Below are 27289 nucleotides of genomic sequence, written 5' to 3' on the forward strand. Positions count from 1 at the left end.
TATACACGGCTCTGGGTTATTTGATCTGAATATCACCTGCCTGACACACAATAATGATAATGTCTTCTGTACTTTTTGTGCAAGATTTTCTCAGAATCAAGCACGCTACGAAATATACTAAATGAGCAGGTGGTTTGCAGAGCTAATGATGTTTTTTGGTGAATATCATTACTCCGTCGTAATATTTTTTTTATTTTAATTACAAATGATTTGACTTTTTTTTAAAGGGGCATGGTCACGATTTTTGTCAAAAAATATCTTTTTGATTTTAATGTTTACAATGCTTCAGTAAGGCATTTTTAATAGGCAACTAAAATTTGAGTGTCATTTGATGAGTTATAAGCGAGTTACAGAGCTTACAATTCTTTGCAATGTAAACAAAGCTTTTGTTTACATTATGAATATTGAAATGAAAATTCCAGTTTTAGACCTAAAATGAATGTATTAATCGTGAGGAACTGTTTAATTATGCTTTACATGAATAATAATATAGACAAACCAGCTTGAAAAAGATTTTACTGGTATATTGAACCTATGTAAACAAAAACAGGGCACGAGCCTTGTTTACATGACAAAGAATTGTGAGCCCTGTATCTTGCTTAAAACCAAACGACTGGCACCCAAATTTCATTTTATCATTAGAAATGCATTCCAAAAGTATTGCGAATAATAAAACTAGAAATATAAAATTTGACCAAAATCGTGACCATGCCCCTTTAAATAACACAATACGTATCACATTCTAAGTCAACCTTTCCTTTGTTAGAGATTTCAACTATGACTCCATTATTTTCGACCTTGTCGCTATCTGTTATATTTCTTCTCATGAAGCGATGACAAGGCCTGAGATGAAATGATATCAGTCCAGTCATTCTCATAGAGGGAAACAAAAGTATCTGCAGTTTTAATTTTGTCATTATTTTCTTTCAATCGGCTGTACGACATGCGATTTATGTACCTTTTACAAGATGGTTAAAATCGCCGAATTGATAAAAAAAAAAACGGGGCACATCCCGCTTTGGCGATCTAGTTCCTCCAGTAAATATTCCAGCTATGTGAATCTACATATGTTCTGATCAATACTGATGATTCGTTTTTAATAATGATAATCCATCATCAATTATTACTTATATTGTACCTTAAAAAACGATATGTAACAACTTGTTGCGATGACCCCCCCCCCCCCCCACCCCACCCACACTTTCTTTCAACAGTTGAAATATGGCAAATCTATTTTTAAATCAGGGTTACACACGTGCATGGGGAATCTCCCTTTCACCGAAAACACTTGCTCACTATTGCTTATTTTAACGCATGTTACATTTCAATCAATTGTAAATGTACAGTACCGATCAGACCCAACCGAACACCAGAGTAAACCCCAGGTTTACTTTTTTGGCTTACTTTGCGTTTACTTTTAGAAAATTTCGGGTTTACTTGGATATTGCTTTTGAGGTCAACAGTATGCACTGAAGTGTGAAGCAGACCCGTCTTTTATTTTACCATCCTACTGCCTGTAATTTCTGCCCCTTGTGTATTCCGAATACACAGTTCACATCTGTTTTAAGGGGTATAATTCTAACTAGGTTTACTCTCTGTGTCCACTCTGAGTTTATTTTGGGTTTACTCTGGGTCCACTGTAGTAAACCCGAGGTAAACCCAGAAAGTAAACCCAGGGTTTAGGTTGTGTTTACTTTCTCTTAAGTTGGGTCTGATCGGTACTGTAAATAATGACACATTAAACTTGCATCGATTTATCTTTTTTATGAAAAATCTTGATATTGCTTGCTCTTGTTGTCGGCACTGTTTGGGAGATGGTAACTTTTAAACTTTAGATATGCCTGACGTCATGACATCAGGCAATAAAACAAGTCATTTTACTCCGAATCCTCTATTTTGTTGACAAACAGCTTATTCACTAAGTCTTCCAATTTAATTGTCACGGCATCGGAAGTTTTTTTTCTTAACAATGTTGTTGAAAACAGCGAAGAAATCTTCATGTTTATCCGAGCCGCCAATTTTGTTTACTTCTACGTCATGTCCGCCCATGTCTTATCTTGACCTTTTTGACGCGTTATTAGAAACGTTGTCGGCCTTTCGTGTTGTTTTTTGTTTTCCAACCAATTTAGAATCACTGTCATCTGCCGACTCTGCTTGCACATAAATCAAGTTATTTATTGCGTCAAAGGATTTCTTCGTGGCCATCATAGCCGAATTTTGATCAACCATGAATGTTTTGAACATGGATTCGGTAACAAATTCAGTGTTGTGCACACTATCTTGTTCCCTGCACACATCGTCTTGCGTTGTTAGGTAAATAGTCGTGCCAATAATTCTTGCAAACTAATAATCTTGATTCAGTGGACCCACTTCATTTGTAATCTAGGAAATGATTGTGTAGTTTCACTTTTCTTACCCTTTAATTCCTCTAAAGAAACGAAACCAAAGAAAAGTGTGCCAACTATATTACTACATGTACACCTGCAGCAAACAGAACTGAACCTAAACACTGAATTTAAACTAACAAAATTCTATGCATACAGTCTTATATTTATGTTTATATTAAATTGGTCAAATAAGTGCATTTCAATATGTTGATGCAGATACAAACAATAAAGAGTATTAACTACATGTAAATTACAGAAACAAAACAGAAATTTCTCACTGACCAAACAAATATTACACGTAATAGCTAACGAATCGTCAATAGGAAGGATGCATTATCTTGTCTTAACCTGTACACAAGAACACCTCAAGGCAAATTCAGGTATGGTCATTCTACCTTTTCAACAGCTGCTTATTTTGTCCAAGAGTTAAATCGACCAAAACCCAGGATTTCAGTTTTTTAACTGGATGTATGTAGAGGCAGACACACTACAAATACCACAGGAGGGCTGAAAAGGCGTAATTCTTGATGAAATGTCAATTCAACAAAGCATTGACATTGTGAGATCACGTGACAATCTCTTACTAGTAGGATTCAGGGATATGGGAGATGAAACAAATTCAATTAAGACGATTAAAGAAAAGAAACACCAACAAACGCAAAGCAGTCACATTTTTCAGCTTTTGTATTTGCCCTTTTTGTGAGTCAACAAGCCAGTATGAGTGATTTATAGAGTGGGACGCCCTATAACCTGTCTACATGTGGACAAATACCCGCTGTCCAACAAGATTTACGCGCGAATATGTGTCAACAATATTGTACAGATCGATATAAGGCGGTTCCATATCAGTATTCCAAATTCTCTCAGACAGAGAAACAAAACTAACAAAATTCCACAAAGCCCTTTTCGAAATTTATTGTATTACTAAACCAGCAAACTTATTGTAAGTCATTACCCAGTACTCTCAAACGATTTGACGTTGGGTACATTTATCTTTCCCAAAACGGGAATATACGAAAGTGAAAGCATGAGTATATCCTTTTTATATATAATTTACTGAAGTGTAGTAAGTATGGAGTCCTCTACATTAATCTCTGTCTTTTTCTTGTTGAGGAGTGGGTAATTTTCATCATACACCGGTCCCGATGTCGAGCCACTAAAGGTACTTGTAGCGTATTTCAAAAAAAATACAATATTTATTCAAAGATATATTTACTCAAATGATAAATATTTTTATCATTGATACTCTTTAAGTAAAATATGAACAAAGAGTAAAGATATCCTAACCTAGTAAAATAAGAACAAAGAGTACAGAATTTTCGTCATGGGCGCTCAATTTTTTTTTTGAATTGACGTCCGTTTGATCGTGTTAAAATTTCCGCTAAATAAAATTTATATAAATAAAATAGTTTGCCCTGCGAAGCCAATAAAACTAGTCAAACTGTTTTTAAATACATCTGATTGGAAAGACAGCTACGGACGCTTGGGCTATAAGAACGACAGGTTTTTGCATTTATGTGCATATTTTAAAGGGACATGGTCACGATTTTTGTCAAAAATTATTTTTTCGATTTTAATGATTATAATGCTTCAGTAAGGCATTTTTAATAGGCAACCCAAATTTGAGTGACATTTGTTGAGTAATGAGCGAGTAACCGAGCTTACAATTCCTCGCTATGTAAACAAAATTTTTGTTTACATTTTGAATATTGTAGTGAAAATTCTTGTTTTAGACCTAAAAAGAATGTAGTAATGGTTAGGAACTGTTTATTTATGTTTAAAATGAATAAGAATTTTGACAAATCATCTTGAAAAAGATTTTTTACTGGTATATTGAACCTATGTAAACAGAAAAAGGGCACGAGCCTTGTTTACATGACGAAGAATTGTGAGCCCTGTATATCACTTAAAACTCATCGACGGCCACCCAAATTTCACTTGATCATTAGAAATGCATTCAAAAAGCATTGTAAATAATAAAAACAGAAAAATAAAATTTGACCAAAATCGTGACCATGCCCCTTTAAGCTACGGATATGTGCTATGCATCAAACTAGTACGGCGTATACATGCAATGCATTTACAACAAAACAAAATGAAGGAATTCAGATTTTGAACTAATTTTGCTTTTAAAAACAGAAAAACGATTGTTATACATAAGTAAAGAAAACTTACGAAAACGCAAGGTACTCGTCACCCATGTTGATTTTAATCTCGGTCATTGATGTGTACTGACCGCAGTCCTTCACATCTTTCTACCCTCCAAAGAAGAAATTTTAGGTGGTGATTGGAGGAAAGGTTTTTCCGGGAGGTGGTAATACTCAACTTGCACGAGTTTTTCCATTTGGTAACCTTTAAATTTGATATGTTAAAAATAAAATATCCTTAGAATTTAAGAGGTGACATTAATTAAGTGACGGTACACCATGTACAATGCATATGTAATTAATCTAATTAATCATGTTCATATGAATTTCATTTTAATTTAACCCGGTAAATTTTTTCTGACTTCAAAAACACCGCTCTGTCACGACATACCTGCGCAGAAGTACAATGTGACCAGATAAATACTGTTTTATAACTACTGTTTTTATAAATACTGTCTTAACATGTTCAAAGCTATGAATTAAACACAGATTTAGTGTCTACATTTATACAGAAAATTTTACCAAAACATGGTAAAAATAAAGTATTTTGAGAGTGAAGCCCTCCACACCCTCTTTGAAAACCAAAAAATAATAATACTGGAACCCGGACCCTCCCTTTACAAAAAAACCTTGATCCACCGCTGTATTATTATTACCAAACTTAGTCCTCAGCATCACGATGATAAAACCGTGATTTTTATTGGTCAAACCTCACGCCACAAATAAGGAGATTGTGAACCCCAGATGAGATAAAGTAAAAAAAGGGGTCAAAGTTATGGTAAAGGGGTGATAAAACCGTGATTTTTATTGGGAAACCCTCACGACACTAATTTGGAGATTGTGAACCCCAAATGAGATGAAGTAAAACATTGCCAAAGTTATGTTCATAGGTTTTATCTGCCTTTCCACGGTATGTTTAACTTTTTCCATCCCAATAAGAAGATGCACTCTCCCTTGTAGAGAAATTGAGGTTCATTCTGCTGAGGTGAGAGACGTTTACGTAACTGCGTGTCACCTCCAGAAAGTGACAATAATCGGCGATCCGAGCGCCGTGCGAATTCACCCAAGCAAACCTCTGGACCTACTTTTTGGTAAGCAACTTTTCAGTACAATTTTGAAAATTTTAACTATTGACTGTGTATAATTTATTTGTGGGAAAATATTTACTTCGCAATATCATCGGGTTCGTTACCCACAAATACAGACTGATCCAAAAAAAATGTTTTGGGTTCTAAATGATGATATAATCTAACCGATGGATAAATAAGGAGTTCACAATTTCAATTATTAAAAGTTTTATTCCAATATATCAAGAAATAAGGAAACACGAAAAGAATACGTTAAATTATAGCCGATAACTGGTACAGTGCCAGTAGTAGTAGTTGGTGCCTCCTCCTCTGTGGATTCCTTCTCAGATTGTGTCAAAGGCTCTGCAATAGTGCTCTGTTGGGATTAGGAAGTCCTTCCCCTTGTAGGTAGAACCGCGGCAGTAGTCTGACTGGTCTCTCTCTCCGAGGGTAGAGCGGTACTGGCAGAGACTCCTGTCAATTGAAAAATCATAATACTTTATTACAAAAACTTATTTAAATAAACTACATTAGTATTAAAATTTAAAAACAGCAAGTTTAAAAAAAAAATTCAACATTGTGTACTGGTATTGTACCAGTTATTGGCTAAGACCAGATATCGGCTAAACTGTGGGTTCGGGTTTATAGCACGCAAATATCCGAGATTTTTAAATTCAGTCGTCTGTTTCGAATAAAGAAAAGTAAGTTTGCTTGAAAACTTTCTTCAATATGTTTTAAACATGAGCTTTAACGATCATTGTTTACCGCTGATTTACGTCTTTGCATATTACGAACTGACTGTGTATGGAATATACACGGTGTTCATTAACTAATATTAACCATTGATTTCCTTACTTTATATTGTAGGAGGTAAGTTATATTCAGTCAAACTTTGTTATCTCGAACTAGATGAGACCATTTTAAAACTTTGAAAATTAAGTTGTTGGGACTTAAAAATCTATTCGATAATTTCATTGTATTCCATATATCAGTGTTCGAGATATCGAAGTTCAACTGTACATGTACACTGAAGAGCATGACCAAGTATCTTAAGCATTCTGAATGCTTTCAGGTTGCAGTTAAAGATTTTTACACAAGTGGCCTTGAGAGACATGACATGGAATTTGAAAAAGAGGTATTTCTATATTAACTCTTGCCATTTGTTCACAGGTATACAGATGAAGAAAACTTTGAACTTACCAATTACATTAAAAAAAGTGTGCAAGGAATTGCCCCAGATACCTCAGAGGAAGTTATACATGGTAAATTTTAAATGTCATGTATACATTTTTTTAGTAAAATATCTATGATCTGTAAACACAACTGTTATATTAACAGGCAGTTGATAAAAAATTAAAACCATAGACAAATTGCAAAGCTGGTAGTGTAACCACAACTGTAAATATAAATGAGATTTTGTGCATGTATATGCATTTCGTGATACAGTTATTTAATATGATTTATTTCTCAGTCTACTGAGAAGGTGAACCAGCTTACTCTGGCCTGATAACAAGATTGATTCAAAACTACTTGATTTTTTATATTGAGAACATTTCTTATTGATTGATGTTTTTTGCAGGTACCATCAAAAGATATTTCACCTCAAAGAAGGAGGCAGTAGTAAGGGGTACAGAGAGCAGTCAGTCTACAGTCAGGAGGGTGACGTCATGGATTTTCCCCATAAGGTCATACGAGGTGAAGGTGGGACTCAGTCTACAGTCAGGATGACGTCATGGGTTTTCCCCATAAGGTCATACGAGGTCAAGGTGGGACTCTACAGTCAGGGGGTAGTTCACAGTCAATCTAGAGGTCATACGAGGTCAAGGTGGGACTCTACAGTCAGGGGTAGTTCACAGTTAAGGACTCTAGAGTAAAAATAAAGAGGGCATTTCACAGTCAATATGCATAGCAACACTCAAAGGATTAGTTCACATAGCAACAGTTGAAGGATGATACCATACATATCTACTGTCAGGGTCACCTTAGTTCTCATAGCAACAGTTGAGCGATGATACCATAAATATTTACTGACAGGGTCACCTTAGTTCTCAGAGCAACAGTTGAAGGATGATACCATAAATATCAACTGTCAGGGTCACCTTAGTTCACAGAGCAACAGTCAAGGGAGGGTTCTAAAAATTAATATCCTTTTTTTTGCCTGCTATAAAAAGGTCAAATTTTGAGATTCTATGCACATACATCACTTGCAATCAAAAGATCCAATTCAACTGAGTAAGTAATATTTTATTATTTCTTTTACCACGAAATTATTAACACATTTGTGGATATTTTAAAGACATAAAAAGTAATCTCATTGTACAATAAAATATAAGATTCTGCATTATATAAAACTTATGAAATAGGAACACATGTGAATGAAAATACCTATAAAACATTCTGTTTTTTGAACTCATAAAAAAGATGAAAACCAGCACGTATGAGAGAATAGATAGTTACATAAATGTTAGTCACAGCAATGCATGGTCTTGACGATATTGTTAGGATCCATTCACAAATTGTTAGTGTACCACAAATCAAAAATAAAAACCCTTTTAGCCGAGGTACCGCTATCTACTTTAGACAACTTATCTTCATAAGTTTATGATAATTTTCATTTGCTCGCAATCTACTGTCACTCTGGCCAGGAGGGTTATTAAGACTTCGACTTGTTCTAGCAAGACATCCTGCTTGCTCTGTTCCTTCATCCTTTTCTCCAATTTACACATCATGAATATAGCATCATAAAAATAGATAAAGTTAAGACATTTTTAAGCAGACAAAAATACTTATCAAACTGAACATAAAAATGATCTACAACAAATTAAGAAAAAAAAGTTGTTACACAAACTTTACTAAGTCAGTTATTATTTTGATCTTTTCACAATCATCGCGAGCTCAGGATGGTATTGTTGGATTCACGGATACACACGGGCTTCAACTATAGCGTTGTAAACTTGACCCTTTTAGCCGAGGTACTGTTATCTACTTTGTCTTCTAAAAAGTTTATGATATTTTTCATTTGCTCGCAATCTACTGTCACTCTGGCCAGGAGGGTTTTTAAGACGTTGACTTGTTCTAGCAAGACATCCTGCTTGCTTTATTCCTTCATCCTTTTTTCCAATTTGAGCATCTTGTCCGGATTTGTTCGCCTGTTAATGAAACAGAATCAACTTTAGTTACAGAATGTCAGATTCGACATTAAATTTATTTATATCCCACATTTGGTGATAATTCTTTTGCGAGTTTTAATAACACACACCTTTTATAACATAGAATTTAGCAAAAGTAATTCAATCACATTTTTTCAGAACCGTTTTGTAAATGAATTTACATCGATGGCAATCAATAAGATGATAATTCAATATTGCTATGTAAATAATGTGTTTAAACATTCATCACCTTAAAGTAGTCAGGACAGAGTCTTCAGCCTGACTAATGGTACATGTCACTGGCGCAAAGGCACTACAGTTTGAATCCAGGGCCGGCGAGTAGCTGGCAACTGGTGAAAAGGTGTCGCAGTTACCGTGACTCTCTGGTGTAGGACTTAGAGGTCTAAAGAGATCGAGAGAGAGCGTGAAAGACACTAACTTTTTATTATGGTTAAACTAAATTATCTAACTTTTTTGAACATGCTTTTTTTAAGTTCAAATTTTTAAATTTTATTTCATAAAAAATAATTAGCGAATAGTTTAGAAATTAAACAATATGAAAATGTAATGACTAAAGATCTTTTAAAAAAGTTATTAAATACACATATAACACATTTTGGTACATTACGCGTTGCACAAATATCCAATTTTTACCTTTTTAATGACTCATTTTTCGTGCCAATTGTACTCAATGTCGAATGGTAGTCTGGAGAGGGAGGGGGTGGAATACAACTTCAATAAAAGAGTGAGAAAAAATGTGAAAATAAGATACATACACACTTACGGTTTTTTCTTTCATATTTTTAATTTTATTTTATTATCATTAAAAGGTGTAATGATACAAAATTGATTTGAAAATTTATAATGGTTTTAAAATCATTTCAATTCTATAATAAATGTTTATAAATTTTAAGTAGAATAGTTTCGGTTTGCATTCACTTGTTCTAAAAGCAGTTATTTTTACTTTTGGGGTATAACGTCAAAATGATTCGCTTAGGGAGTCAATAAAATTTACTATGGAATGTGTAGTAAAATAAAGCGATCTTTCCGTTTTTAAAGAATTTGTAGTAGGGTAAAGAGCTACAAATCTTACAGAAAATATAAATTATTTTATAGAGACAACTGAAAGAACTAAACAAATAGAGACGACGACCACCACTCCAGTAACCACATGGCCTGAAAAACACGGTAAGAAATTTTAATAAGAAGGTCAACCGTGTTATAAAAAAAAAAAGGTTTACTAGAAAAAAAGTAATAATTACCATTTTGACTTTTTATACCGAATTTAATGGGGAACACATACATGTATCATTTATTGGAACTTCACTGTGGGAAATTCTTCATTTCTTTAAGTCATGTGACCTATAACGTCAAAAGGATTGACCAATCGGGTCAATAAAATTTTCCATGGGATGTGTAGTAAAGTAGGGCGATCTAGTCAATGAAACTTTCATTCACTGTTATGCCCACTAGTCACGTGACTTTTAACGTCCAAATGATTGGCTAATAGAGTGAATGAAATTTACTATGGAATGTGACCTATAACGTCAAAAGGATTGACCAATCGGGTCAATAAAATTTACCATGGGATGTGTAGTAAAGTAGGGCGATCTAGTCAATGAAACTTTCATTCACTGTTATGCCCACTAGTCACGTGACTTTTAACGTCCAAATGATTGGCTAATAGAGTGAATGAAATTTACTATGGAATGTGTAGTAAAAATAAAGCGATCTATAGACGATCACCTTTCTGTTTTTAAAGAATTGGTAGTAGGATAAAGAGTTACAACTCTTACAGAAAATATAAATTATTTTAGAGACAACTGAAAGAACCAAACAAATAGAGACGACGACCACCGCTCCAGTAACCACACGGCCTGAAAAACAAGGTAAGAAATTTTAATAAAGAAGGTCAACCGTGTTATCAAAAAAAAGGTTTACTAGAAAAAAAGTAATAATTACTATAATGACTTTATATACAGAATGAAATGGGGAACGTATACATGTATCATTTATTGGAACATCACTGTGGGAAATTCTTCATTTGATTAAATCACGTGACTTACAACGTCAAATTGATTGGCCAATCGAGTCAATAGAATTTAGCATGGGATGTGTGAACTTTCATTCACTGTATTGGCCATTAAGTCACGTGACTTATAACGTCAAAATGATTGGTTTATTGAGTCAATAAAATTTACTATGGAATAGGTAGTAAAATAAAGCGATCTAGTCGATCAGCTTTCCGTTTTTACAGAATTGGTAGTAGGATAAAGAGTTACAACTCTTACAGAAAATATAAATTATTTTATAGAGACAACTGTAAGAACGAAACAAACAGAGACGACCACCACTCTTACAAGTCTAAAAATCATGGCAAGTTTGTTTTTTTTTTAGATGAGAGTTAAATGTAAAAATGGGTGGACACAAAGAAAATAATCTTAAAATTGATTGAACCTTTTTTAAAAAAGGGTTATGGATTATTTATTATAGGAACGACTATAAAGGATCTAAAAGAGAAGATTCTGAAGGCAATGAATTCAGCGGAGGAAACTGAATCTCTTACGGACATGGCCTTAGGTAACTACTTCACATTCATTTGAACTTCATGTTGTCTAACTATCCTGCATTTTTCAGAAGTTTAATTTCATAGAGTAACTAATTATCAGTACAATTAACTGTTCAAATTTAAAAAAAATGATCTTTTAATGTACGTTATAAATTTGTTTTTCACAGTTGTCAAATGACTAATTTTTTCTAAAAAAAATTGTAGGATTTTTAATGTGGGCGATTATGGCATCGGTTGCCGCATTATTGGTATTACTCAAGAAATGGTTTCTCAAAAAATGCTGCGGGGAAGAGCGATCAACAAATAACCAGCCAACACAGCAGCCCACTTAGAACCCGGTCTTCTCCCCAGGACAGCTGAGCGTGATACCACTGATGGTGATGCACACACCACCATCTTCCACCATCAGTGGTTCACCGTCTAGTACTAGTGTCGCCATTACGCCAGAGATTAACCGGGAGGAGGAGGAGGAAGAGGAAGAGCCAGTAGGGCACCGAACGAGACTGTCATGTGCCCGAAGACTAAACTGGTCTAAAACCAGTGTAGTTTAGTTTTAATTTTGATCAAGTGTTGTTAGATTAGATGAATTAGATATGCAAAGGAAAGTAACTATACAATATAAAGCAATATTCTTGGTCTAAATTTTAAACAATATTTTTTGTCAATAGTTACAAGTTGTTCTGTTGAACATTCTTCATTAATGGTAAACTGTCTTTGTTTTCAGATTTTTTTTTATGCTGCTACATTTTCATGTTTTCTGTTTTGCATTTAGAAGTTACTTCCCTTTGACTATCTTGTTAGCAAAATAAATATTAGTTTCTTTGGTAGTGTATTCATTGTGATATTGTAATATTTACATGCAAGTATATGGAGTTATCATTAAATAAAATTATGTGATTGTGCCAACCAGGATTATTTTGAGACAAATTTCGGTCAGTAACATTTTTTGTTGTATTTTTATTTTTATTTTTTTTCCACAAGAATCTGAATAACTGTTTATTTAAGAAGCTTTTGTTTTTAGTTTTGTTATCTATAAATGTCATAATGTGTAATACATAAAACTATGTATACAAAAATATTTAAAAAACTAATCTTGCTCGTTTACATATTTTTATTATTGTCTTACAGATTTTCATGTACTCATGGTGCTTCTCTTTTTTTTTTTTTAATATAATGGTGCTAACATTGAGATCATCAATGATGATGATGAAGGGAGTGAAGATGATTTTTTTTTATTTCCATTTTTGTATATGCTTGTATTTTTTTGTAAAACATAACATCTTTTTACCTGTTTACATGTTTTATACTTGTATATTTTTTTAAGAACTAAATATACTTTTCAATATCTGTCAGAGATTACTGTATATGATAGATGGACAAAATGTATGATGCAGTCTTGTCCAGCAATAAATATATTGCTTCAAAAAAATGATTATTATATTATATAAAAAAATACATGTATACAAGGACAATAAAACATGGTAAAATTTTATTTGTTATGAATATATCATTTGTTTTATTGTTGTATGTTTCTAAAATTCGTTTAACGTGTATCATTAAGGAACCTTAATAACGATATTTTTATCATGATGACTTGAGTCTTAAAAAGCTATTACTATTAGACTACAACACATTAGGAATTTCAGTCGATAAAAATGGAAGAAAAATCGTGAAATTTGTGAAGGCAAACCAGTTTCAATGCCATTTTATAAATTAAATGCTGAATTAGTGGAAACTTAAGGCCATTTTTAAAACATTTCATAGACAGTTGGTCTGTTGAGCGCTCTATTCTATACCCTGTAACTACATGCAGATTTTGAATAAAAGTATTTAGTATATTGGTTGAAATATTTTCGGGGAGATGTCAATGGAAGGATTTGTACTGCACCTGTTTGTCAGTGAGGAAGAATTGATGGAACTAGACCGGGATATACGTCCCCTCTGGAAGGAGGGTGGAATGTAATGCGAAGAAGAAAGGTGTGAGGGATTGTTTTTCCAGAGTTATAAGGACTGCAGGAGTACCACCAAGAATGTGTCTCAGTATACAGATGTCCTGTTGAAGGGTGCCCGTATATCAGTGCTAGGACAGGTTATCCGTCATGGGAACATCAGACACAGGGGTACGGTAGAGCCTCTACCGGTTCTGGTGTCTAACACCAAGTACAGACCACCAGGAGACAGGTTAATGCCCCTCGCTCCGATGACACAGGCCAGAGACATCCACCGTAAAGAGGAAGCCAAGAAGAGAAGATTGCAGAAAGACACTACTGGTGGGGAAATGCTAGAGGGGACCTCAGTAAGTAGTAAGGGGGACAGAGAGCAGTCACTCTGCAGTCAGGTGACGTCATGGTTTTCCCCAGGGGGTAGTCTACAGTCAGGGGGTAGTCTACAGTCAAGGACACTCTACAGTCAGGATGACGTCATGGGTTTTCCCCAGGGATGACGTCATGGGTTTTCCCCAGGGATGACGTCATGATACAGTCTCGGGGGAGTTTACAGGCAGAAATGTCACACAACGTCATGGGTTTTTTCCCTAAGGGTCACACGAGGTCAAGGTGGGATATATGAGATCACAGCCAAGGGTGAGTCTACAGTCAATAACGTCATGGGTTACCTTAGTGCAAAGAGTGAGTCTACAGTCACTGACCCCATGAGATAGTTTACACAGTCAAGGGTTAGGCGTTTACAGACACACCCAATATATTATGACGTTCTATATTTTAAATGATAATCACTACGCGACATTCTATATTATGGGTGTAACGGTTACACCCACAATATTAAATGATAACAACCACTATAACTTCTATTATAGTATGGGCGTTAACGGTTACACCCCGAGCACGATTCAGTATAAAAGCAGCAAGCGTTTTTGAGAGAAATTATTAATTAACGAGTCCTAATGCTAGAAAACTTGACAAAAGGTATGTGAACATTTGTAGAATATTTATTATTGATACTGTAGGCAATACAAAAAGATACCCAATGAATATCAACAAACAACATAAGCTTCTCCGAATACATAAAAAGATTTTGTTTCATAATAAGTTGCAAGACTTTCTGTAGTATGGTATATAATGTACACATTTTCAATAAAATACAAAACAAACTTAGAGGGATAATTATGTTAAATTATACATTTATTATTAACATTTTTATGCTATGTTGTATACAATGTACACAATGGTGCACAACACACACGATACGTAGTCCTTTTCAATAAAATACAAAAAAAAAACACCCAGAGGGATACTCAATTGAAAATCAAAATGTATAATTCTTTAAAAAATCTTTAACATAGTCAATGAGCATCGAAGTTTGTAATAAATCGACTCTCATAGAGTCAACCAACTCACTGAGAGCATTTAATTCCCCTTGAAGAGGAAAGGCACCGCCAGCTAAACGTTGTAAAAAACCCACATTAAATCCTCGAGACGTACTGCATTCTGGCGACTGAGGAGGGGGGTTCTTAATAGTTGTTGCAGCGGTTGTAAATCCCTGAGACGTACTGCATTCTGGCGACTGAGGAGGGGGGTTCTTAATAGTTGTTGCAGCGGTTGTAAATCCCTGAGACACACTGTATTCTGGCGACTGAGGCGAGCAGCAGGAATTGTCATGGTACATTCTGGCTCTTGAGGGGGATAGTCGGTAGTTGGCGCGACGGTCTTAACCGTAAATCCTTGAGACGTACTGCATTCGTGCGATTGAGACGAATACACAGGTATTGTCGTTGTGGTGGTCTTAAATCCCTGAGACGTGCAGTTTTCTGGCGACTGAGAGTGGTATCCAATAATTGTCGGGGTGGTCTTAAATCCCACCGAAGTTCCCAAACACCTGGAGGTTCCATCTCCCCGTATTCTCTTTTCTAATTCCTCATACTTTGATGGGTCCTCTTTTCTGAATAATTAAAAAAATTAACACTATTTTTCACGTTTTTTTTTTCTTAAAGTAATTATAAATAATTAAAAGAAATATTGTAAAACACACACTCACAAAAAGCCATACGTTACCTTAGATTAAAAAAAACTAACACTAATTTTTATGTTTTCTCCTTAAGATTTAATAAAGTAAAAAAAAGATTAAAGAAAAATTGTACAAGAAACACACAAAAAAGCCATGCGCTACCTTAGATTGGTCAGTATGACATCTTCATCCTCCATTACACTTAGTTTTTGTAGCTTTGTTCTCCTACAGAATAACCAAATAGATAAGAATTAACTCAAATGCTACATGAAGACCTTGCAAAAAAAAAAAAAGTAGGTTATTTGATAAAATACTATATATAGTAGTCAGTCTAAAACGAATTGTCTGACTATAGATTAATACTACATAAACAATTACATGGTAGTATAAATTTAACAATTAATGGTAAATTAAATAAAAAAATCATATACCTCTTGTTTAAAATGTAAGAGTCCTCCGCCTGACTTAGTTTTCTTTTAAGGGATGGGGACTCAATTTCTTCCACGTCGTCTTTGGGAGAATTCCTATAGAAATATGATTATATGTAAAGTAAAAATTTTTGCTTTCTTATACATGTTATCAAAATATTATTGTGACTCGTTTTCAAAAAAAAAAGTATCACATTGTATATCTCCAAAATGAAATGTTTGTTATTTTATTTTCGTAAACTTTACACTATCATTCAATGTATACATGACATTGTATATACCCTGGTTCAAAAGCAACTAGGCAAAGCTGTTTTCCTAGATCAACCCATTCCTCTTCAAAATCTCTAAATGGTCTAGCCTTTTCCTGTTCGCTTTTAATAAGAAATTAATGAAACCTTAATATTTTTTAAAACCCAAAAGTAATGTTTAAAAAGTCTGACAAAATACAATGAAGTATTTATGTAATATACATGTATTATCAAAGATGATCACAAAAGATCGAATTCTTTTTTTTTTGAATTAAATTTAATTTAACGCTATATTTTTCATACTTAAGGTACATATCATTAGTTTTACACATTTTTGAAATTGAAATAGAAAAATAATAAACTTACATCATGTCCAAATACTTATGTGCTATTATGTTGGGTAGGTAGTTATTCTGCTGATGGTAGAGTGAAGGAAACAGCTAGTATTTAAAGGTATTCGCTTTTGGGTGTGATTATAATACGTGATTTTACGATATTTTTTATGCATATAATATACATAAAAAATATCTTTTTTAAAACTACCGCTGCTTCGCGACATATCTGCGCGACACACCTGCGTGATCTGTTTAATCACTGTGTCCTTAATCAGGTGAAATCGTGTTGAAGAAATTATGTAAATTTATAATACATGTAATAAATACATGTAATTGTTCTAATTTTCTACACATGTACCTTATTAAATGTGACCTTTTTGATTCAATTCATCATATTTACTCGGCTGTGTAATTATAAAGTACTTAGGTCATTGTTTTCCATATCTATACATTGTATATGTGGTATAAAACAAATTAAATATTAAGTCATGTAATTCAGCAGTAAATTATTTTTATCTACCTATATAAAAAATATTTTATATTGTGTACAACATATATATATATATATATATATATATATATATATATATATATATATATATATATATATATATATATATATACACACACACACCCATTTACTAAGGTTAAGTGAGCCGATTTATCAACATAATAAAATTATCATTTTACAAATAGTTATAAAACAAATAAAATTATTGTAATATTCCGCTGTGAATTATTCATACCTACCGATACAAAGTAAAAATGAATTTACAAGTAGTTTGTTTTGACCAAACAGGAATAAAGTATATCGACCTTTTTTTTTAAAAATATTTTTACTAAAAAAAACCTACAAGAAAACTTTTCAACACTGCAGCGCATATTATTTTAAGAATTTAGCCGAGATTTAACAATCGACTTTTGATAAATGCACGAAACGTGATTTAGTCGAACAATATTATGGGGATAGGATCAGAAATATATGGTTGAGAAACTGGATACTCTATTTATAGGCGATGTTGTATCAGCTTGACATGTACATGAGGGCTATCCTCAACCAGCGCCAGCACTGTGTAGTGAAAATAAACAATCAAAATAAGTTGATGAATTATAAAATACATTTATTATATATGATAAAGGGCCACCAACATGCGTACAAATGATGGGGGCTGAATGTGTGAAATTTGTGACACACACTTGTCTCATACAAAAATGTCCTATATGATTTTCGAAACCGTCTATCAAACCAGGGGCGGATCCGGAATTTGAAGTTAAAGCGGGCGCCTGTTTTAGGCAAGGGGTCTGAACAGCCCTGGTTGGGGCCCAGGGGGTGATTATTAATTATTTTTTTAAACGTTTCTAAATACAAGACCTTCAAAATCACAGTAAATTAAACTCCTGTCATGCAGAAATATAAGAAACATATCTTTTTACTTTTTTTCTTACGAATGGCTGTAAATTTTTTAGTAGTTAGATCTACGCCAATTATGGCTTTAACTAAGAAAAAAAAATCAAATCACTTCCCAGTTAACATATCACTTTTCAGTTAAAGTTCTGTTTGGCAAATTTAAAAACAACTTAATTTAATTAATAATCTGGGTCACTCATCAAGTGTAAAAAAAAAAGTGGCGCACCACTCTCTAAATGCGTCCATTTTCCTAATAAGGTTACATTTTGATCACATGATGATGATCCGGGTACGAAGCTCGTGCAACTTTCGCGGCATTGGAAAGTTGGATAGCAATGGAGAAAGCCGTGAGAATCGTCGTCTGGTTATTATTTCCATTAGGCCAAGTTTTAACATGTCATCTGTGTCCTGGTATACATGGTATCTACTCTTGTACATCTGCTGGTACATCGGGATGCGTGCGATTAATAAAGAACGAACTGAAACCTGTGCATGTGAGGGAAATACGGGTGTTTAGCTGCGACGTAAGGATTGTCGGATGGGACGTCCGTCCCATCAGAATGCCTCGAATAAGAGACAGAAACGGCAAAACCTGCCCTCGTGAGTATTTTTTTAAATATATCATTTTCTTTAAGATGCTGCATGCTTTTACTTATGAATGATAAAAGTTGGAAGGCACCGTGGGAAAGAGACTTATCACGTGACGAATTTAGGCCAATAGATATGAATGAAATTTTACTATGGAATGTGGGGGCTATCTCATAAGTCTATTTCCGGTAGTTGCCTTGTGTGTCGTAACGTAACAGTACCCATTATTGCCGATTTCATAATATTGCCGAAAAACTCGGTAACGATTTGGTGTCATTGAATTTTGATCATGAATATTATATATAAATTATGGAATTTTTTTTGATACATTAAAGCTGAACACCGCTCGTAAGTAGGCACCGTCACACAGATACCTGGTATATAAACAGAATGGCAGATACTTTTATTCCTTGTGACTTGGATACCAACAAACGTGTTTTCATTGGTTTCAAATTTTATTTGTTAATGTAATGAATTTTTAAAAAATAAAAATGGTGTTTAAAAAGGTAAGAATATTATTTTTTCCAAAAACTTTTTTTGATTCAACACACAAAAAAGATAAAAGGTAGAAGGTATTATGCCAGTCCTAAATAGATGTATTTATTAGTTAGTCAGTTTAGAACAAGTAAACGGCAATGGTGGTAGGGGATAGTTTCGAAGGAAAGGCCCGGAAGGCCCGGTCAAAATTTTGAAATAAAGGGATAAATTGATGTTTTGCTGGTTATTTGAGGGGTATAAATTGCTAGAATATTTATTGCATTCATTCTGTGGATAAAGGAGCTCATGTCAATTTCATTGATATATGACACTTTAATACTGGTAGCACTTTTCATCAGATATAGAATCAAAAAGTGACTGTGGCCAAAATTTTCTATACATGTCTTATATAAATTTATCGACGATATCGACATCGAAATCGAATTTTGAAAAAGGATAAACCAATTATGATGCCGATATCGACCGCAACATAGCGATATCGACATCGCTTTCGACATACACTGATGAAGTTGCAAAATCAATTTTATTGTCGATATCGACGATATCCTTTACAAAATGACGATATCGATATCGACACTAATAAATTTAAAGGCTAACTATTCACGAAACGAAACGTACCGTTTACAAAGCGTACCGTACCGTTCACTAAACAACACGTACCCTTCACAAAGCAAACCGTACCGTTCACAAAGCGTACCGTACCGTGCAAAAAGCTTGCAAGATAATTTATGCAAGACCCTCCTCCAGACGGACATTAAAGCGTACCGTACCGTACAGTAAGAGTGCAACTTCCGTATACGGCTTATTGACCTAATGTCTTTCGGTGAATACGGACGGAGATTATCGCTGACCAGTTAAGTTCAATATTTTGCTAGATTTTTCTACGGGATTAAAAAACACATACTAAGATTGAATGCTGTAATTCTTACATGTATTAAAACAGTTACAAAATACTTTATTTCCTTTCTGACCGTAATCATCTCAAAACTTGCATCGCCGATTTCTTAAACATTGTAAACTATTAATGTTCACACAATTCGTGGTTATAATTTTTCAAATTATTTTTATGAAATTTTTGAAACATTGGGTACATACTCGGCTTTACATAGCTTTAAGTGATTCTCAGGAGAGAGAGATGAATGAGAGAGAGATCTCGTTACCTGAGACGTTAAAAAAATAGCGTATGTTTAGAAATAAATACATTATGGCTAAACAAGGGTTGAATATTATAATATATAATTTTATATCCTTTTCAAATTAAAAAAATCAATGCCGAATTAAGTTACACGGACATTTTGATTTAGTAATTAATCTACAGCTAAACTTTAAACCAATTAAAAATGAAAAAATAAAACATTTCAGATCATGTTTTTAAATATATGTGAATGTGCTTTAGTAAATGACAACAACATGACTCAAGTGATTTGTACTTACGCTATTTATGTAGCAATAAATAAACAAAAGATCACTCTTACATATGTATATGATATATCATAGATACTATCATATATCATACAATCATAGATATATCATAGATACATGTACTAGCTGAATCGATATCATGGTTTCCGCATTGCGGAAACTATACATGAAACTTTAACTTCAAGTTTCAGCAAGGTTTCCATATAGTTTGAGTTTTGCTGAAACTATTTTTCTGAAACTATTGTTGATGAAAATATTTGCGCACAGAAAGAAGTATATCAAATTTTAAATGTATAAATAAATCAGTAATAATTGACAAATGGTGTTCCGTAGCGAAGAAAAAGATTAAAGTTTCTGATTGTAATACAGACAGAATGGCAGAAAAAGATACTATCAACTTTTGGGGAATGTTTTGTCATCGACAATCCTTTTAACACATCGAAATATAAACTTCCTTTGTATGAGCGTTGGTTATATTCCCATCGATATCATTATAACAGATGAGGAAACCGAAAAAGACATTTTCGATGGCCTTACTATTCTTAAATCATGAAATCCGCAGTGGAACCCGTCCTCTATTGTCAGTGATTGTGACATCGCAAGGAGCAATGCCTTACAAAAAATGTCTCCAGGTACTGTGTATCATTTTGGAAAGTTTTAACTGTATTCAATGTAATTTTATTTTTATAAACCTTTTCAACCTTCTAAATCAATTTCCTCTTTGATAAAATTTTTTGTGTTTCAAAAAACTCTAAAAAACTGTTTTAAATTATTCAGCGGGAGTTGAAACATTTATATAAAACGTTTTACTATCTTCACTCATGTTGTTATTTTTACATATAGATCTTTGCAAGTTTCATATCAAACAGGCCTTGATGAGATTCGTTTCAAGGAAAGAAAACATGGAAGGGGAATAAAAAGATGAAATATTACGACAGTGTGTGAATTTCTTTTAAAAATTCGGTTGCACACTTGCCTATAAACGAAATAAGCTGTTTTGTGCATTTAATAAATGTTTCATTATATAATAAAGACAAGTTAAATTTCCTGCCGCCACTGGGCCATTGTTAAAAGAAGAAATTAAAATATTTTTCAGTCTCGCAGTTTTCTGGCACATGAAATGTCAATATTTTGATTGAGTTTAAATTTCTAGAGTTGTCCAGTGTTACTTTTGTATAAATCAACTTTTTCTACAACATACAATTTTGACATATGTTACTTACGGGTAGTGCTGAAAAATCGTTGGCATTAATATGCAGTATCTGATAGATACATACTATGCATGTTCTTAACGATAAGATTGGTTTTCAACGAACGCTGGTACATGTAGCAATCAAGTTATGTATAGCAGAATGGCACATTCATATGCATGCTGCTGTCACAAAACATTTCGAATAAAATTATTTAAAGGGAAATGATTGTAGTTCCGCTTCATTATGAATTGAGTTAGGCAAATTATAAATTGCTACATTTACATATATATATTTTTTATTTACAGTTTTCAGAGAATAGCCGGTTCCCTCACAATGGATCAAATCGAAGAAAACGTTACTGCTTTAAAGAAGTCAACAATATTTCAGGAGAATGAACATCTGCAAAACTATTTCAATATCGTGTGGGTAAGTGTTGCCAGGGTACTGAATGTAGTTCAGTTCAAATGATTAATTACTATATATATGATATAGTACTTTAATTAAGAAAATTCTAAAATGACGTGTTGTACATTTAGAAATCGGTTAGAGCATTCAGACTTCTAAACGAAAATACAGTTGTAACAACCACCGAATTCTAAAGAACCTTTTGTATGTTCATAGTTGCGGAAGTATTGAAATTTTGGTGGAAGTTATCATAAAGAGATACAGTAAAACACGGTTATAGCGAACACGCTTATAATGAATTGATGATAACAGCGAAGTGATTTTCATTCCCCGTGACTATATTGCATGCATCGTGGAAACCCACGGCCAGTCTCGCATACGCTTACTGACCGTGGGTCCTCCCATTCAACTTTTCTTGCGCTCATTAATCATTCATGCTTTTATCTGATTGGCTTGTGCAGGTTTTTCAAAAGTAAAATCTGGCCAATCGCGTAAGCCCGTACTTACTTCAATCGGGATAAGATCCAACATGGCCGAATTCACAAAAACCATCTACAGTAAGTTTTCTTTGGTCGAATTAAAGCCGTTTCAGAAAGAAACACTTAATGCTCTTTTATCTAAAAAGGATGTATATTTAAGTGTGTTATTATTTTAATACTTAAAATTAATTACTTTTTTTAGAAAGTCCGGACCTCAATCCTATAGAAAAGGTGTGGATAGAACTTAAAAGATGCGTCGCCAGGGTCGCGCCGAAAACGGAGCAAGAGCGTCAAGACTGTATCTTAGGATTCTGGAGTTCCGATGCGACACCAGAAAAATGCGCAACCTACATTGACCATGTATATAAGGTGGCCCCGGTGTGTGTCCTTATGAAGGGAAATGCTACTGGTGACGTTCCTGGTAAATTGTTTGCAGAGATATCGCGAATGAACAGTTGTGTATATTTAACTGAATAACTAACGACTGATCCAAAAGTTCGTGCGAGATCCAACGCTGTAATTGATTGACTGTGACATTAACGTGTGCGCTACAGAAGATGTACATCACTGTTTATTTGGGAATTGAATAATTTGGACGAACGACACAAATTGTAATTTTCGCAACTTTTCAAACATTTTTTATTGTAATTGTGGCTATGTGCTGCTCTAAAATAGAGATATGCTATAAAAGTGTATAACAACTGAAAAAGCAATAATACATACTTTGCGTAGTTTTTAATTTGAATATGTTTACGACAAATTTTATAAATGTATTTATGTCACGATTTTACAATTAATTGAAAAAAAAGTCCGCATGTATGTAATCAATAAAGTTTATATCGTTTTTTATTAATTAAAAGAATATACTAAATGCAGAACTACGGCACGATCGACACCTTTCGGGCGCCCCCACTCAATGTCGTTCTCCTTGCCAACAAGGATCGAAGAGTCAGTCTTCAAAAAAAACACGGCTTCTAATGTAAATATTATAGTCACACAGATATTTAACGACATAATGAGTGGCCTCACGGACGGAAGTCGACTCGCCATGGCACAACACACAAAATCACACTGAAAAAAATTATAACAACGTTTTAACAGTTAACACGCCTTTACTTTCTACGTGTTTAACGTATCAAGACGTAGTTCTTTGAAAATTAAATTATCAGTAGCTTGTTATGAAATGGTCTTTTGATATCCAAAGGTTCAAGCTACAAAATTATAATTATGGCGAAACCGAACAGGTAATTAAGTCAATTGACGGTCGTTAGTTGTCACCTTCTGGTATTATAAAATTGCAGAAGGATAACACGTACGCTCAACTAGGACCCAAGGTCACCCGAAAATAGTTCCCAAGTAGTGTGTATTAATGAGCACTTGTAGAACTCTTTTATCATTGAAGATACGAATGTAAATTAACTTTCTTTTTCCCTTCTCTTCAGCTTGTGCTGCTATAAGGCTATTCTTCGAGAATGGCTCTTAGGAAACACAAGACCACTGGTAAGTTGATACCTGTATGTAGCTATAATACGGTGTGTTTCATCATAGGGTTGGTGTGATTAAGTGCGGAGGTTCGAAAACCATTCGCAATTTTTCAATTATCAGATATTTCCTTATGGTCATATGAGACGTATCCCTCCGAGACTGTATCTAACTCTAATGAGTGTGAAACTGAAAATCGGGCGTTTCCTAATTTCATAAACAAAGTACTAATTTGTTCTGCAGGAAAAACGCATAAATACCTTATTCCATCATAATTGGTCTCCGCTGAAATGTTTATGCTGCTTGTCAATAATTATTTCCGATTGTCATAAAATAAGCTCCTAGAAATTGTAACTATGATAACATTACCATTGCTGGCACGATACACCGGTATGAAATGGATGCAACAATTATAGTTTAATTCCGAATTTGTTCTCATTGTTCAGATGAAAGTGAATCCATGAATTCAATTTATAATAACATAAAACTAGTGTGGTATAGTTGACGTATAGATGCGAAAGGAGATCCCTATGTCCAATGTCGTAAGCAATTAAAAATTTGGGGATAAACTCACACAACAAAAATCAACCAGATAAACCCTAGAGTTTTAATTTCAGTTATATCAGCCAGATACTAACACCAAGTTAGGAAGTGTTTTTTAGTATATTTAGTAGAAATAAGACTTAAGTCTTGTATCTCAGATTCTCACAGATGTGTAGATCTACTGAGATTCATTACATTTTGTATTTTGATAAATGATTTCCTTTTTTTAAACTTTGAATGAGTATTTATAAATACTATATATGTTTATCATATTAATTTTTTCACAATGGTTTTAAGAACTCTAATTTTATTTTTTGGGGGACTGGAGCCTGGTCCAGGGCCTGGTTTAGGGCCTGGGCCCTAAAACTTGAAAAAATAAATGATCTTTTATCAATTTTGCTGCTGTTAATAGTGCAGTAAATTTATTGATAAGAGGTTAATATATTGTTTATTATTTGTTTGGTAAAGATTTAGTAAAAGCTATTTTGACCAAATGGGAGGGGTCGACAGAAGAGAAGATGGGGCTGGTGCATGGTCTAACCATGTACGTAGCAGACCTTGCTACGCTAAGACCCGGAAAAGAGCTGAATGATCAGGTAAATTTATGTTTTATCTTTTATTGATTTTAGAGTAGAAATTCTGTCATTTATTTCGGTTATTGAATATAGATATTGTTTACACTTCCAGATACATTTGTATTTGTATATTAAGACTGTTAAATATGACATACCGGTAGATTGGATAGAATAAGGCACACCTAATATAGGGTGACCCATACAGGTATATCAGGAGAAAAGTATGGCATGTGTATTAGTTGTTTTTATAAGATTATTTATATATAAAGAGAAAATTTGGTATATAGTATTTCACGATGTAGCATTTATCATGAAGGTTTTATATTTATGCTCAGTTTTGTCAAATTGTAGATAATGAATGCATATATAGGCATATTAAAGAAAAAACGGATCAGGTGATCCAGGTATGATAAACATTTGAAAACAGAAACATGGAAAATATTCACTTTGCAATAAACAAATGATAGAAAAAATGAATTCTTAGAGCATGGGATTTTTGTCACTCTGATTGTATAGTGTTATCAGCTCTCTTTTATTTTCTAAAACAAAACTGTATTATTATTGTAGACGATGCTGTGTGTCAGCAGTCCAATAATAACGTCTATCATGTTGGGGAAAGGCCATATGGGGTGGTCGAAAAAGGTAAATACCACACAAAATGTATGATAACCATTGTCACAATAGTAATAACTAACAAAAATCTCACTTGATTATCTTTGTATTGAAAGGTTTATTTACATTTTATGTAATATGAAACTGAAATATTGACAATGACTTAATGTGTAACAAATGTTGTATTGAATTCTGTGTTACAGCAGGACATAAGAAAATATGATGTAGTCATAGGCTGTCTAAACGAGAAGAGTTGCCACTGGGTGGCTGTCGTAAGTAGGAATCACGGAAACAATAAATAAGCAGTATAACAGTCAAAAATAGATTTATGAATTTTTGGTAATTTAGTATGTAAAATAAATCTGCTTTCTATTTCATTCTGAAAATTATTCTACATAGATGTAGCATTTAGAAAATATTGATACTATTAAGGATGTTATTATTATAATGATTTTATAGAATTTAAAAAAAAAAGTTAAGCCTAAAGCTTCAATCATTTAAAATATGCTTTCAGAAAGATCATATGTTACAGGTTCTTGATGTGCAACATAAACGTTGTTATGTTATGGATCCACTCCATAAGACTAAAAGTCTTCGGCTATACTCAAAACATTTAAAGTAAGTTTATCATGTTTATTTATATGAAGAATGTCAACTATGAATACTAACATGGAATGAATATATATTTAAATAAAGAAAGGACAAGTTGTAAGATATGTTTATCTGTTGAAAGTTAACTGTGCATGTTCCTATAATGTATATAAAGACCACATCAATGCATTTGTTGTTCAATGTAGAACCAAAGAAAGAGTAGTGAAAACTTTGACTGAATTTTGTAGCTCTTTCCCTAAAACAATGGGTTATGAAGAGTGGCACCTAAGTTGCCCTACAGATATCCCATACAGCAGGACTTCACATCCTGTGGGATTTTTTTGTTTAAAGGTATATGAATTATTAGGGATGTCAAATTGGTCAGTATTTGATAATTGTTTACTTGTACAATTCCCGTATCAAGTATACGGGTACTCTTTGAGAATGTAAATAATAGTCTTATTTTCTAGAGCCAAAACAGTCTGCAACTCTGTTTTTTATCACTTTCATAATGCATGAATAAATACATAGAGTCTAACGAAATGATTGTCTGTGATAAATTTATTTAGCAAAAATAAAAAGGACATCAATTAATACACCAATAATTAAAATGGTTTACAATTCCTAATGTTTACGCAGATGATTTGATTAATGCAAGATGGAAACAATCGTCTTGCAGGTTTGTAATAAGAACGCTAGTCAAATATTATCTCATATAGTGGTTGTTTACCTTGTATTCTTTATTTTTTTTTCAATTTTGTAAAAATATTTATTTACTTATTCTACGTACATGTACATGTAGATAGCAAAATGTCTTTGCATTTTCATTTTTGCTACAGTATATTAGATAAATTAAAAGTGATTTAAAAATAATGGACCATAAAAACGATGTTCACAGAAAGAAATCATTTAAGCCATTAAAAAATAATGACCAAAATAAAAGACATCAACTGTATACCAGATGTAACTGCATACAGGTTATGATGATGGCATGATAATGACGTACACGTGTATATGCAATTTTAAGTTCGAAAAAGTTTTTGATAAGTGTATGTACTTTGAAATAACAGAAAAATATACATCTGTGTAATCTAATACACGTTTTAGTATTAGATACTCGTACATTCCATCAAGTATCTTGTTAAAAGGAAATGGTTTACATCCCTGAAAATTTACAAGTCTGTTGCTATCTATAATGCT

The 27289-nt window shown here is 33.4% G+C and overlaps 2 long non-coding RNA genes across 2 annotated transcripts; both read right to left on the bottom strand.

The window, feature by feature from the left end:
- Positions 1–8143: 8143 nt before the first annotated feature.
- On the bottom strand, positions 8144–9575 carry LOC136273996 (uncharacterized). The gene is made up of 3 exons (XR_010712240.1): positions 9405–9575; positions 9001–9153; positions 8144–8750 (listed from the first exon to the last, which is right to left on the bottom strand). It is a non-coding gene; the product is annotated as an uncharacterized lncRNA (long non-coding RNA).
- Positions 9576–14485: 4910 nt separating this feature from the next.
- LOC117688461 (uncharacterized) lies at positions 14486–16214 on the bottom strand. Its single transcript, XR_010712241.1, has 4 exons — positions 15992–16214; positions 15714–15806; positions 15445–15507; positions 14486–15216 (listed from the first exon to the last, which is right to left on the bottom strand). It is a non-coding gene; the product is annotated as an uncharacterized lncRNA (long non-coding RNA).
- Positions 16215–27289: the final 11075 nt, after the last annotated feature.

Source organism: Magallana gigas, chromosome 1, assembly GCF_963853765.1.
Source record: "Magallana gigas chromosome 1, xbMagGiga1.1, whole genome shotgun sequence".
Taxonomy (NCBI): domain Eukaryota; kingdom Metazoa; phylum Mollusca; class Bivalvia; order Ostreida; family Ostreidae; genus Magallana; species Magallana gigas.